Below are 13877 nucleotides of genomic sequence, written 5' to 3' on the forward strand. Positions count from 1 at the left end.
ACTTACAAGTAGGCAGAAAAATACATCCCACATGGTCCCTTCTTGAAAAATATTTGAATTTGCAGTCCAATTGATCAGTAGGTGCATTGCTTGAGGACACACACACAAAAGTAGATGACTTGCAGTGAGCTTTGGACACTATTAAAAATATTTAAAAAATAATAATTTTGAAGATGATTACAAAAGTGTATGCAAAGCTCATGCCTATTTTTACAAAAGACTTACTTTGATCTATAAACCTTAAATTAGATGAGCAAGGACTGATAAAAGAAGAAGTATATTCCAAGTTTTCCATAGTGAGCTGGTGTTTCTTCTATAAATATGGGGAAAGAAATAAAATGTTATTTAACATGAACTAATATTTTCTTTGAGTGGTTTTCGTTTGAAAACTGACTTCTCTAAGAGAATGCTTTTCAAGCCAGCTTATCTCTAAAACTGAAATTATTATAGGATCAGATGGGCCATGTATCTGGCTTCAACTGGCAATGAAGGAAATCCTGGTAAGCTGAGGCTTTAAGAAACTACATAAAGAGACAAGATATATAAATGCTTTTCTTTCTTTTCATGTAATTTTCTTTTCAAGTGAAGAAAAATGCTGGCATCAGTGAAAGTGAGCAATAGTCAGTGGAAACTTAGACTAGGTTGACTTTGGTAAGTTTTCCCATTTGATATGTTGGTTATTGCTTATGAGAGTTTGCTCATGAGTTGCAGTTGAGCTGATGTAAGAACTTTAAAATAAATTTTTTTCTCTATGGTTTTGGCCTTTGTTGAAGCTTTGATTTGAAGTGAGAAGGAAGAGGAATCTTGTGAATTTTTACATGTGATATTTATTCTTCAGAATGGGTCTGAGAATGAGAAACTAGAAATTATATGTATGATGAATATAAGAAATAATTGTGACTTTTAAAAAATATTAAAGCTTTAGTTTAGATCGTAATCTTTCCCCATCTTTCCAGTGATGTTTATCTTCCCTGAATTTATGTCTACCTAACCATAGTTGTTAAAAGAAAAAAAATTGTAAGAGATATGGAGAAAATCCATAATAGGGTGCTGCAAATATTTGGTTACTTGGGGAAATCTTGCTACTACCTGATTTTTAATAAAAACAGAGGATCCAGTTGTTGGCCAGGATAGAATTAGCAACCTCCCCTGCCCTGTAAACTTCGGAAAATTCTAATTTTATCATTGATTGTTGATAGCTCACCCATGGTTTCCCATCTTTAATATGTTTCAAGTGTTTAGAGGATGGATGCAGTTAGCGTAACCTAGAATCAATAAAAGCCATTTGTAGACTAAGAATTCTCCAAGACCATTCATCATTGTGCTCTAAAGGGTTTGTTTAGCATGTATTTGCACATTGTACAAACATGGTGCCACTCTTGCACAGTACGAATTTTAAAAGATGTGTAGGGCAAGTTGGTTCAGTGGTTAGAGCGCAGTGCTTATAACACCAAGGTCGCCGGTTCAATTCCCACATGGGCCAGTGAGCTGTGCCCCCCACAACTAGATTAAAAACAACGACTTGACATGGAGCTGATGGGTCCTGGAAAAACACACTGTTCCCCAATATTCCCCAATAAAAAAATTAAAAAATGTATAACATCAACATGTACAAACAACGAAGCAATAATACTGATAGCTTACAGTGCATGCAGACTCCACTAGCTGTGTGGAAGACATGAAGTAAATATGAATCTTAGTCTCAGGTCTCATGGAGTGGAAAGCTAGTTAGATAGACAAGTGTGACACAAATGAAATAATTAGCAAACAGTCAAGTGGTAAGCTGATTGTTGTCTTCCCATGCGTGTGTTTTTCCATCTGTAAAACAGGAATAATAAAACTACTTATCCTAATAGGGCCTGGTACATGTAAATGCTCAATAGAGGCTAGCCTCATTACTGTTATTTAAATTAAGTTTTTAATTTGTAAATGTAATAGAAGGTAAGAGAAAAAGTAATCAGTGTGTGCTGCAGCAATGAAGAAAGCTTAATTAAATAATTGAGATTTAAGCTGGCCTTTGAATGATGGATACAATTTGCTAGCTATTGATCTGAGCAATGGGAGGTAAGGGGAGGTGGGGAAATCGTAGTTGTAGAGGCATGTGGTTTGCTGCCTCTACAGTTAAGATAACAGCCTGACTGGTTCAGTGGGTGTGAATTGGACTTCATGGGAAAGAAATTTGAATAGATAGGGTGGGGGGTGAGATTATGGAGACTTTACAAATCAGGCGAAGGAGTTTGAATGTGATATGATCAGCAATGAATTGTCTATACTTAAATGACAGGAGTAATGTGACAGATGTCTGGTAGTGGGAGTCAGGATGGTTGGAAGGAGTGAATCACTGAAATCAGGGAGACCAGAGAAAACGCTGTTACAACAGCTCAGTTAAGCTGTAATCAGGGCTTGGCTGGTGAAATGAAGAATCTGAGATAGAGCCAAGGAACTATGAAGGAAGAAATGACAAGCTGGGGAAAAACAGCAGAGCAACGAAAGACAGGACTATTTTGAGACCTGGTGCCATATTTTCTGAACCCAACACCAGGACACAATGTTGACACCTACATGTGTATTTATAGAACAATTGGGGCTGAATTGAGGAGGTTGCTGAAAATGAGACTTATGAGGCCGTAAATATATGGCCAGGAAGAATATGAAGAGAACGATGTCCTCTTTGATGCTTTCTTTAGCTTATATCTGTTATAGATCTGTATTCCTACTGTGTAGAAAATTAAGACTTAGGAAACAAACATTGGTTTAAAACTCTAGGACTGTAATGATCTGTTTGCATATGTGCATCCTCCACTGGTCTATGTGGTGCTTGAGGGTAAGGTTGCATTATGGTTACATATATCATTTGGGGTAGTCTGATGTCCTACCTAGGTTTAAATCCTGACACAACCCGTCTAGCTGCATACCCTTGAGTGAGTTACTGAGCCTCTCTATGCTTCAGCTTCCTCATGAGTAAAATAGAATAATAGTATCCACTTCGCAATGATATTGTGAGGCTTAAAAGACATAATACACAGGATGTGCTTAGAACAGTGCAGCTGCTAAGTGCTAGATGTTATCTGGGAGGACGTGATAGTAGTGGTGGTGGGTCATGGTATAGTGGTGAGGGTAGTAGTTCACTTTTCCCCAGTGAATGTAAACATTTTTCAAGAAATGGGTCTCCAACCAATATGTTGTTGAAAGCGTAGTTGTCAAAGGCAATTCCTGTGCAATACTAAAAGTAAAGAGCATCTATTTGGGGTGGTATCTATTAAGGCCAAAATTTTAGGTTTCATGAACCTTGGCTCATCATTCGTGCAGCGATCACTTAATTAAAGCAATGCTATGCAGATTACATTCTAATAGATACAGCACTTAAAAGGTAAAAGTATTAGATGCCCATTGTTTGTTAAAGTATAAGGGATAAAGAACCAGACACCTCATGAAAATCATTGTTAACATCATTTGGATTCCAGGTTGAGCTCCCTTCGATCATGTTTTCTCTGATTGCTCAGGTTGGCTTTAATTATAGTTCTTACATTGCAGACAAGTTATATCCTAGGTCCTGAAAAGTGGCCAGCTTATCATAAGTATGTACTGTCAAAGGAAAACTCCCAAATAATTGACTGAAAACTGGAAGTATTAGACCACTTTCTGGCATGTGGGTTCCTCCAAATACTTTCTGCAGTGGGACATTCAGCCAATAAATCTGTAACAGAGATTAGGGCATATGCAGAACAGGTTCTTTTGTTTTCCCAGGAACTGGTGCTAATTTGTATTATGTTTTATTTTGTTTGTTCAAATCATGCTTTATAATTGCGTTTGTTTTTTTTTCCCCCTGGGTATATCAGACGGCAAGCAGTATGGTGATGGGAACTTCAGTTCTTGCCATTTTTCAAAGGTGTTAGAAGTTTTAGAGACTGGAGCATGGGGATCATTTCAGTATCGAAAAATACAACATGTCTAGCAAAGGATGACAACCTGCATTTCATCGTGCTTTCTATAACAAAAGAGATATTGCCTCTAGTAACATTGTCTGGCTTTATCTACTTTGGGCTCAAATCCAGATGTTCCCTAGAGCTGTTTGCTGACCCCCTGAAATGTTGACTGGGGCTTATGTTATGGCACAAGGGCCTCTTTTTGGAGCCAGCCCCGGCACACGGTACCATAGAGACTGCAGAAATCCACACCCAAATTTGGCTGAAGGCCACATACTCCCTCCAGGGTCAGTGGAGAGGCTCCTCAATTTATGTTTCTAGAATAAAGCTTGAACTGCAGCAGAGCAGGCTGGGAAATGGTTCTGTAGGTGTTCCCATACCCTGTATTTACAAGGAAGTCAGAATTGTGTCTTTTATTCCATCTCTGCTCATCGAGAATCACTAGGAATCGTAAACTTCAGGAATGTCACCAAACTTCTTACAAAGTGGGAGAATTGGAAAAACAGAAATAGGCATAATACAATTATATCTGGGAAAAAGGAAGACATAGTTGAGGAAGGAACTTTGAAGAAACATTCTGTGTTTGTATGGTTGATTTTTAATGCATCTAGTGATATTTCCTCCTATTCTGGTTTAAAAAATTTGTTTAAGCTAAATATATTTTAGTTTCGTTACACACTGAAATACTGTTATTGCTACCAAATAAAAACTTAGTTTTTTAAAGTCTTTTTCTTGAAACCATTATCTTTGGGGATTTTTAGATTGAAGGATTCATTCATTCAGTAAATACGTATTATATATTTTTGTTGGACACTGTTCGGAGCATGGGAGATGCAGTAGTGAACAGCAGAGTGGAGGTCCCTGCTCACTGGTACTTACATTCTAACTGGGGGAAACAGACTCTACACAAATACGCAAGAATATATTAGGGGATATCAAGTGTTGTGATATCCAATCAAATTAAAACAGGGGGATGTGTTAGAGAATGAATGGGGGAAGGGAAGGACATTTGAACAGAATCCTGAATGAACAGAAGCAGTTGTGAAAAGATCTGGAAGGCCATTCCAGGAATAGGGAAGAGCTGGTACAAAATCTCTGAAGCTGGAATGAGTTTGGCATGATGCAGAAACAGAAAAATGGTTCCTTTGCTGAAATGTTGTAGTACAGGGGAAGCTGCAGAGTTAGGTAGGGGCTTAAGACCTTGTCAGCTTGTAAGGAGTTTGAGTTTTATTCTAAGTGCCATGGGAAACCATTACAGGATTTTAATCAGGGAGGTGACAAAATTTGATTTGGAAATGACAGATGAATACTGTTGAAGATTACTCAGAATATGTATTTTTTAAATCAATATAATTTTATTTTTACATGTTTTATGAAAAAGGAAAGGAATTAACATTTATTCAGCACCTTTTATATACTATATATTGTTTTGGACACTTCCCCTATGTTTTTATAAATGTATTTCTATTTTTTTAAATTTATTTTTATTTTTCAATTACAGTTGGCATTCAGCATTATTCCACATTAGCTTCAGGCATGCAGCATAGTGGTTAGACATGAATATAATTTATGAAGTGACCCTCCCCCCCAATTAGTCTAGTACCCATCTAGCATTATACACAGTTATTACAATATTATTGACTCTATTCCCTGTGTTTCGTTCCCTATGTTTAGAACAATCCTATAGGTAACTATTCTCAGTATCTCTGTTCATCTTGATGATAAAACTGAGGTTTGGAGAGACTAAGTAAGTTGCCCAAGGCCACATGAATAGGGCAAAGCCAGAAATCAACCCCTTACTGAAATCGTGCTCTATTTCTATTACGCCATGTTGTCTTAGCACTTGGGTGTCTGCCATAGTGCCTTAAAGATAGAAGGTGTTCAATAAATCTTTGTTAAATGTATGAAAAGAGTAAACATGTTCATTTAAAAATTCTATCTTTGTTTTTAACACCAACCCCCAAAGTGATGGTCTAGGGTAAGAGGTAAATAAAAATGATGGCGTTATCCCTACTTTAATGAGGGTGATAAAAGTGAACTGGCATCTTAAGATGCTTAACCATAGAGCTGGGAGGATTATGGGGGGAGCTAGTCTTGTCTTCCTGTTAAACTTTATGGTAACTTCCTGGGGAGAGATGCTAATAAATAGAATAGGCATCTTGGAATAGGGGCCTTTACTTCTTCATGTGGGCGGCTGGTTGTAGCACAGGTAGGAGTGTGCATTCACACACTCCTTGGGTGACCTCGTTTCTTTTTTTTTTCCCAAATAAACCATTCTTTTGGTGGATTTTCTGGAGAGTTATCTTTGCCCGTCGACAGGGTGTGAAAACTTTGAGGAACTATCTAGAAAAACTCAGGATTTGTGTTTTAATTAGAACTTAGGTCAGGGTTCTGTCATGGGAAACATAATCCCCTTAGCTTTGTTAAGCAGAAAGAAATTTAATACAGGGACTCAGACACATTCAAAATTCATTGGAGAGTAAAACGGACCTCCTGAGGATTGTGACTGTCATATGAGGAATCACAGTACCTGAGTTATCTGATACATTTGTTTGTGGAGGGTGACAGCACAATGGCTAATTAGGTGGTTCCTGACTTCGGACCCCCTCACAGAACGAGCAACTAGCAACTATCCACAGACGATGCCTTTGTGAAGATCTCAAAATTGTTGGGAAGGCTGGAAAAAGGGGTACTAGGCTGGGACTCCAGGATGACTTCCAGAATAAATTGCTCATCTGACCCACCAGGAGAGGCCCCCTCTGCCTCCTTCTGCTACATCAGGAACGGGTATGCATCAGCAGTCCATTGATTGAACTGTGGACTTGAAGAACATATCAACTTTGCAGCAATGAGACAATCAGGAAAACACTGCCACCATGAGAACAGCCACTCAGCACTCACACAGCTGGAAACTGGACCCTCAAACACTGCTGCGGAAAAGCTCCTGCCTCCATAAACCTGTTTGCCAATAGCAACAGTAGAAGCATCAGGAAAAACAGTCCCTCCCTCACATCTACCTTTCAAACCTCCAACACTTGCATCTAAATGGGAAGACTGATTTGCAAACCAAACTCTGGCTGCCAGGAGTCTGGGAAACATTTAGCTTTCCAACCTCTGCACAATAGAAGGAAAGTGGAGTGGAGGATGGGTGCCAATTTCTCATATCCACACAGTCTATGCCTTCCTACCCCAAATGCGATTGATGTTTGCCACTTTGCAAAGCAGTGTTGAAACAGAAATGCAGCTTATGAGGTGGAGTTTTTAGTTGATACTAGTCGGACCTAACCACCCTCTGAGTGATGAAAGGCTGCATTAGCAGCTTCCTGTGTGAGAAGTTTCTTGGGCCTGTGTTTGTCCCATGATGCTTTTGTCCTCCAAGAGAAAAGAACTGGGAATTTCGATTATATCCCAAGAGGTCCTCAGAAGAACACAGTGTGATTGCAGCTCACATGATTTCTTGATAATCTTACCAAGTGTTTAACCAAACTCTCAAGCATCTGTGGATGGTAGGCTTTGAAGAAGCCTGAGACTGCCGGTCTTCATGGGCCTCTCACCAACTGCCAGCATTGAGAGGACACGGGGTGCATCCAAGGCCTTTCCTCTGCCCCACAGCTCACTTACATGAGAAGTTTATTTGCAGAGTTGACTTGACATGAGACTTAGATTAGCCAGCGCAGCATGTGGGTCATAACTTAAGCAGTTTGAGCTGAGAAATTTGAGAGCTTTCCATGGCAGTTGAGGACACAACCTTTCTCTCTGAGTCCTCACAGAAAGACTGGCTTGACTCCTCACTTTAAACATAGGTGTTTATTAATTCAACAGGTACCTGTTTATTCAAGAGGTACCTACTTAAGGTATGTGGTCATCACCAATCTAGTGGCCTCACGTTTCCTGAATAAGAATGAGTACCTCAGATTCCTCATCTGTAATGTGAGGATTAAAAATAGTCACACCACAGGGAGTTGGAAGATTGCATGACAGCCCGTATTAAAGCACTTAGCACACTTCCTGGTATATATTTAGCACTCAGTAAATGGAAGCTTCGACCTCTTACTCACATGATTCTCTGATTGCTGGATACTATGATGGACACATCTGTGTGGGCCACCAAATATGCTGCATCAGTGTGTGCCTATACTTTTCTGCCTGTTTCTTTTGAGGAACTGAGGCAGTTTAACAAATGAATTAATAATGATGAATGTGCATACCAGTGGGAGGAGATTAGACCATTTTATTATAATTTATTTTAGAAGGCAGGAAATACTACCACATAAAATAGTTAAGATAAACTGGTATTTACAGGACCGCTTTTTTTGTTTTGTTCTGTTTTTTGTTTTTTTGTTTTTGTTTTTTCAGGCTTTTATTTATTTTATGGTCTTCAGTGGAACAAAATGAATATAGCATGTTTTACATGCTTGCTGTCTTTTGATTATTTATTTTTTTAAATTTATTGGGGTGACAATTGTTAGTAAAATTCCGTAGATTTCAGGTGTACAATTCTGTATTACATCACCTATAAATCCCATTGTGTGTTCACCACCCAGAGTCAGTTCTCCAGGACCGCTTTTAGTTGTGTTGGAGATTAACTTGTCTAGAAGAACCCCTCTGTGACAATAGCTGATAATGCCTTTTTTCTTTCTTGTCTTCAGTCCAAGATGATTCCCTAGAGACAGCATGGTAAGGGATGCACGGCCCCGTGGAAAACCCCTAAACTAGAGTAAGAAAATCTGCTTTCTATATATGCCGCCAACATTTATCAACTGTAGCCTTCACACAGTTACTGAGTGCCTGTAAATTTCAGTTTCTTCATCTGTAAGATGGAGATTAAATAATACCCGTATAGTCTGTTTCCTAGAATCCTGGTGAGTATCAGTGGCACCTACTATCCCTGCTCTCTAGAATTACCCTGCTCTGAGGATAAGTCTTTATCTTGGCCTCTATCCCCAAAAACATCCCCCCTTCTCCATACTTGACTTAACCCATGTCCCAATCCCACAGGGCCTTGCTATGAAATAGAGTGAATCATAAAATATGTGTGAATTTTCCTGGCTTGATACAGCATCCCTCCCAGTTAAACAGATCTAAACCCACCCAGAAAACTGAATAATAGTGAAACTTCAGGAAAATTTGAGCCAAAAGGGTTTCGGGAGCTTTATTAGATTTCTAGAGCTGCCATAGAAAAGTGCTACAAACTGAGTGGCTTAAAACAGCCTAAATTAATTTTGTTATAAATCTGGAGGCTAGAAATCTGACACCATGGTGTTGGCAAGCTGTCTCTGAAAGCTCTAGGGAAGAATTCTTCCTCGCCCCTTCCTAGATGCTGCTGGCACCTGCCAGTCCTTGGCTGCCAATCTAGCAGGTGTCTTCATATGGGCTTCTTCTCTGTGTCTCTCTGAGTCCTCTCTTCTTTCTCAGAAGAGCACCGGTCATTGGGTTTAGAGCTCACCCTAATCCAGTATGACCTCAACTGTATCTGCAAGACCCTATTTCCAAATTAAGGTCACCTTGTGAATTTCTGAGTAGACATGAATTTTGTAGAGACACTATTTATACCACTAAAGGGATCCTTTAAATTGTGTACTATGTGGGGGAGGTTTATGCTTTTCTGGTAAAATAAACCCTAGAGCCGGTACACGTTTGTTTGAGGAACAGTGTGGCTTACCATCTCCCCATCCCATTCTCACCCCTAACTCAATCCTCTTTAAAATTCTTTGTTCCTGTATTGGCTCTTTACCCTACCCTTAAGTCTGAGTGTCCCCTAGGACTCATTCCAAACCTTCACTGTTCCCTCCAAACCCCCACTGCAGGCTGTCCACAAGCCCATACATTCTCTCCCCACGTCTTGGTCTCCGATAGCCAGCAACAGCTCCTGCACTGCGGCCTCAGACTGCATGAGCCTCAAAGCTAGGCTCCATATTCTGGTCTCATTCCCCTGCTCCCCTTTCCACATTGCTTCCACATCTTGTCAGCTCACATACCTGCTGGCAGTCCTGCAGTGACTCCATCTGATCTCTCCTCCTACTTCCACCTCGTCTCCTTTCTCACATCCTCACACGTATGCTTCACTCCAGCCTCACTGCCCATGTTGTGGTTTCCTGCGCTCACCGTGCAAGCTGGGTTAGGCATACCCTTCTTCTGTACACATCTCATCTCCCTCATCTGTAAGCACAGATGGCTTAATCCTTGATTCTCTTGTCTGTTTCTCACACTAGGTTCCTTCCTGGCATGTACCTTTCTTCTCCATATTCCAGATATCTGTATCCCAGACACCAAACATAACATCAGGCAAGTAGTAGGTGTATTAAATGCTTGTTGAATGAGTGAAACAGGGTCTTCATGACAGAGTTTAAAATGAGTAATTGGCCAAATCAGGGCCAACATGTAGCTCATTGATATGTAATATGTGGCTCTTTGAGATTTCTGCACTGTAATATTGAACTTATGATTGATTCTTCAGGGCATGCTGTGGTTATGTCATCCTTTTGTTGGATGGTGATTATATATGTGGCTACAGAAGCATAAGCATAGCTCAGAATATATTTTATTTATATGGCTATACTTTTGTAACTAAGGAAAAAACCTTTTTGGTGGGTTAACTTTCCTGAATGGAGAAGTCTGAACCCAGAGCATTTTAACAGTGGGAAACATCTAGAAAGCTCCTCTCATCGGGCAGAGGGATTGCTAAAGAAGTATGTCAGTGTCCTTCTCAGGAATTGCCTCAAAATTCTAGATCTGATTTTTGCTGCACTGCTCCCGTGAAGATCCGGCCATATTTTCAAGATGGATCACTTTATTGTTTTTATTGAGGTGTAATTGAAATAGCATTGTATTAGTTTCAATTGTACAGTGTAATATATGTATTTCAAAATGATCCCCTCAATAAGTCCAGTTAACATCCATCACCATGTATAGTTGCAACAATTTATTTCTTGTGATGACAGTTATCAAAATTCACTCTCCTAACTACTTCCAAATATGCAGTATAGTATTACTAACTATAGTCACCATGCCGTGCATTGCATCCCCCTGACTTACTCATTGTACACCTGGAAATGTATACCTTTTGAACCCGCTTCACTTATTTTGCCCATCCCCACCCCCTGCCTCAGGCAACCACCAATATCTTCTCTATGTCTGTGACTTGGTTTTTTGTTTGTTTTTCATTTTTGTAGATTCCACATATAAGTGAGATCAGACTGTATTTATCTTTTTCTGTCTGACTGACATATTTCACTTGACATAATGCCCTCAGGGTCCACCATGCTGTCTCCAGTGGCTCACTGTCTTTCTGGGAGTCTGAACAGACTCAGGAGGGCATGTGACCACTAAGGTTGGCCACGTGCGGCAGGTACAGCAGCTGTGTGCCAGGGGTTCCCATGTGGACTTGCTGTGCGTGTCACATGCATCGGCACCTTCGTTCCCTGACTCTACGGTGGCAGCCACACAACGCTAACCCCTTTCCTGGTTAGTCCAGAACTTGGCTTATCTGCAGACTCAGACGCAAGATGTTCATTTCATGTTGAAAGTGATGATTCCAGTGCTGGCGATGCTTGTCCTTATGTTGAAGATGCCAATGATTCTCGTTTTTGTCATTTAACATATGTTGTCATGTCAGCTCCAAATCTCTGACCTTACAGCCCTTAAAAAGAATGATGTAATGCTATGTGGATGACATGGAAAGATATCCCAGATACAGCAGTAAGTGAAAAAAGCAAGTCTCAGAACAGTACATATAGTATGGATATATAGTATAATTCTTTTTTATTTTTGAAATACTGGTGAAATTTTGTTCTGGGACCAGCAATGTCAGCATTACCTAGGAACTCGATAGAAATGCAAATTCTTGGGCCTCATTGCTGACCTACTGAATCAGAAACTCTGGTTGTGGGGCATCAGCGTGATCTCCCGGTGGTCCTGATGTACTGTCACATTCGAGAACCACTGCTCTAGTGAGTTGGGCCCTGGGATAGTTTGCTACTATATATAGCATGCTAGGGTCTAGTATGAGTTTGTAATACTTTTATAATTTGCATATTGTCCCTGTAAATGAATTACTTATGTTTTGTAAAGAATTTTGATTACATTGTTTCTGATTCATTGTATTCATGTATGCTTTTCCTTTACAAAATCAGTAGAATTAAAAGCCAAAACATATATGTACAAAAAGTCCTGGCGACTATATGAAAAAAATCTTTGGAGGACTATAAATGAAAGCAGTGCTTTTCAAACTTTTATTCAGACTTTACCACAGATTAATTGGGAGCCTTGTTAAAATGCAAGACTGGATTGATGTCTCATGTTCTGCATTTCTAACCAGCTCCAGGCCAAGACTTCTGGTCTGGGAATAGCAAGCCACTGCAGTGTTATCCATGCTTATTTCTGGAAGGTGAAATTGTGGAGGATTTTCATTTTGTGCATTCCACCTTTGTGCATTATTTGAAAAAAAACAAAAAATTTTTTTTTAACCAAGCTCTATTCAGAGAAAAGAACAAAGAATTTAAAAACCTTTCATCAAAATTTGTCTTACTTCTACATCCCTCTGCTATGCAGTCTTAGCCTTTCAAAAATGTTTTTTCCAAGAGTGCATCAAAAGGAAACTGATTTATTGGCCTTATGCATTCCCACGCCATCCAGATCATTTTGGATACGAATGTTAAAAAGCAGCAGTATTAGGTGTGATAGAGGACAGTTGGAAGGGATTCATATACGATAGAATTCTTTTCCCATGGCAAGCGCTGGAAACCTAATTGAAATAGGCCTAAGGAGCTAAAGGAAATTTTAAAGAAGTCCATGGGAAATGCTGATGTTAGCCATGGCTGAATACAAGTCTTCAAATGGCATTCTTAGGAATTAGTCTCTTGCTGTCTCTACATTCTGTTTTCCTCTGCAATGACTTTGTCTTCAGACAGTCCCTCTTTCCCTAGGGTGGCCACCAGCAACACTAGGCCATGTTCTATCAGCTTAGCAGCCACAGCAAGATGAAAATGACTTGTCCCAGCAAAAGTCTCAGGGATGAGTCCTGTTAGCACGAACCAATCTCTGAGCCTATTAATGACTTTGACTGCCTGCACTTGACCACATGTGTACTTCTGAAGAAGGTTGGGGGTGGTACCCACCCCATCCAAACCAGCTGAGAGGGAGGGGGTGACTCCACAGGAGAACCGAAGTGTTGATGTAAGAACAAGGTGGACTCAATGTAAACAGACGGTGTTCTATAATTGTGTAGCTCTTCCAGCCCAATCTTCTCAGCTTACTTATTTGGCAACCAGATTAAGTGATTTATCCAAGGTCACGATAGTAAACAGCAGGGCCAAGGGTTCCCAATGTCTGCCCTGTTGCTCTATCCTCTCTACTATGTTACCTCCACCTTCTTAGAGACCAGCAATGAATCAAACGTGAAGCTTCTATAACACTTGCTTATCATTGAAATGTCTTCTTAAACACTGTATTTCAAGATATTAAACTTAAATGAACTGTAATTGCACATCTATCATCTTTGACCCTCCTACATCGACTGCCCAGAGTTAGAAAACCACATTCCTCCTGCGATAGTAATCCTTGCTGCTCTTTTCCTTTCTGGGGAAACAAGTTGAAGCTTAACAAAGTGTACCTACTTGGCAGAAGTTCAAGCCCCAACCAGGTGATCCCGTGAGTGAAGTGGATGCCCGCTGGACAGAGGGGCTCCCACCAGCTTCTGATCTTCTTTTGTGGTATATTTTATCCCAAGACCTTGATTAATAGCCTAGACTGGGCCCTCCCTTTGGGCGGGCTTGTTGCCCTCCTAATTTTCCCAGGCACAGCGATATCCCTGTGGACAGGTACAGGCATGCATCAGAAATCTGGAGGCTTGCCCAAAAAGTATGTCTGCTGTTTTGAAGGGGCAATGTAGTAATTACCTGTGAGTAATGCAGTGGCAGACCTTCTATGAGAAATTAAAGCTGAAAAGAGGGC

Source organism: Rhinolophus sinicus, chromosome 3, assembly GCF_057876585.1.
Source record: "Rhinolophus sinicus isolate RSI-liver-muscle chromosome 3, RSI-T2T, whole genome shotgun sequence".
NCBI classification, from domain to species: domain Eukaryota; kingdom Metazoa; phylum Chordata; class Mammalia; order Chiroptera; family Rhinolophidae; genus Rhinolophus; species Rhinolophus sinicus.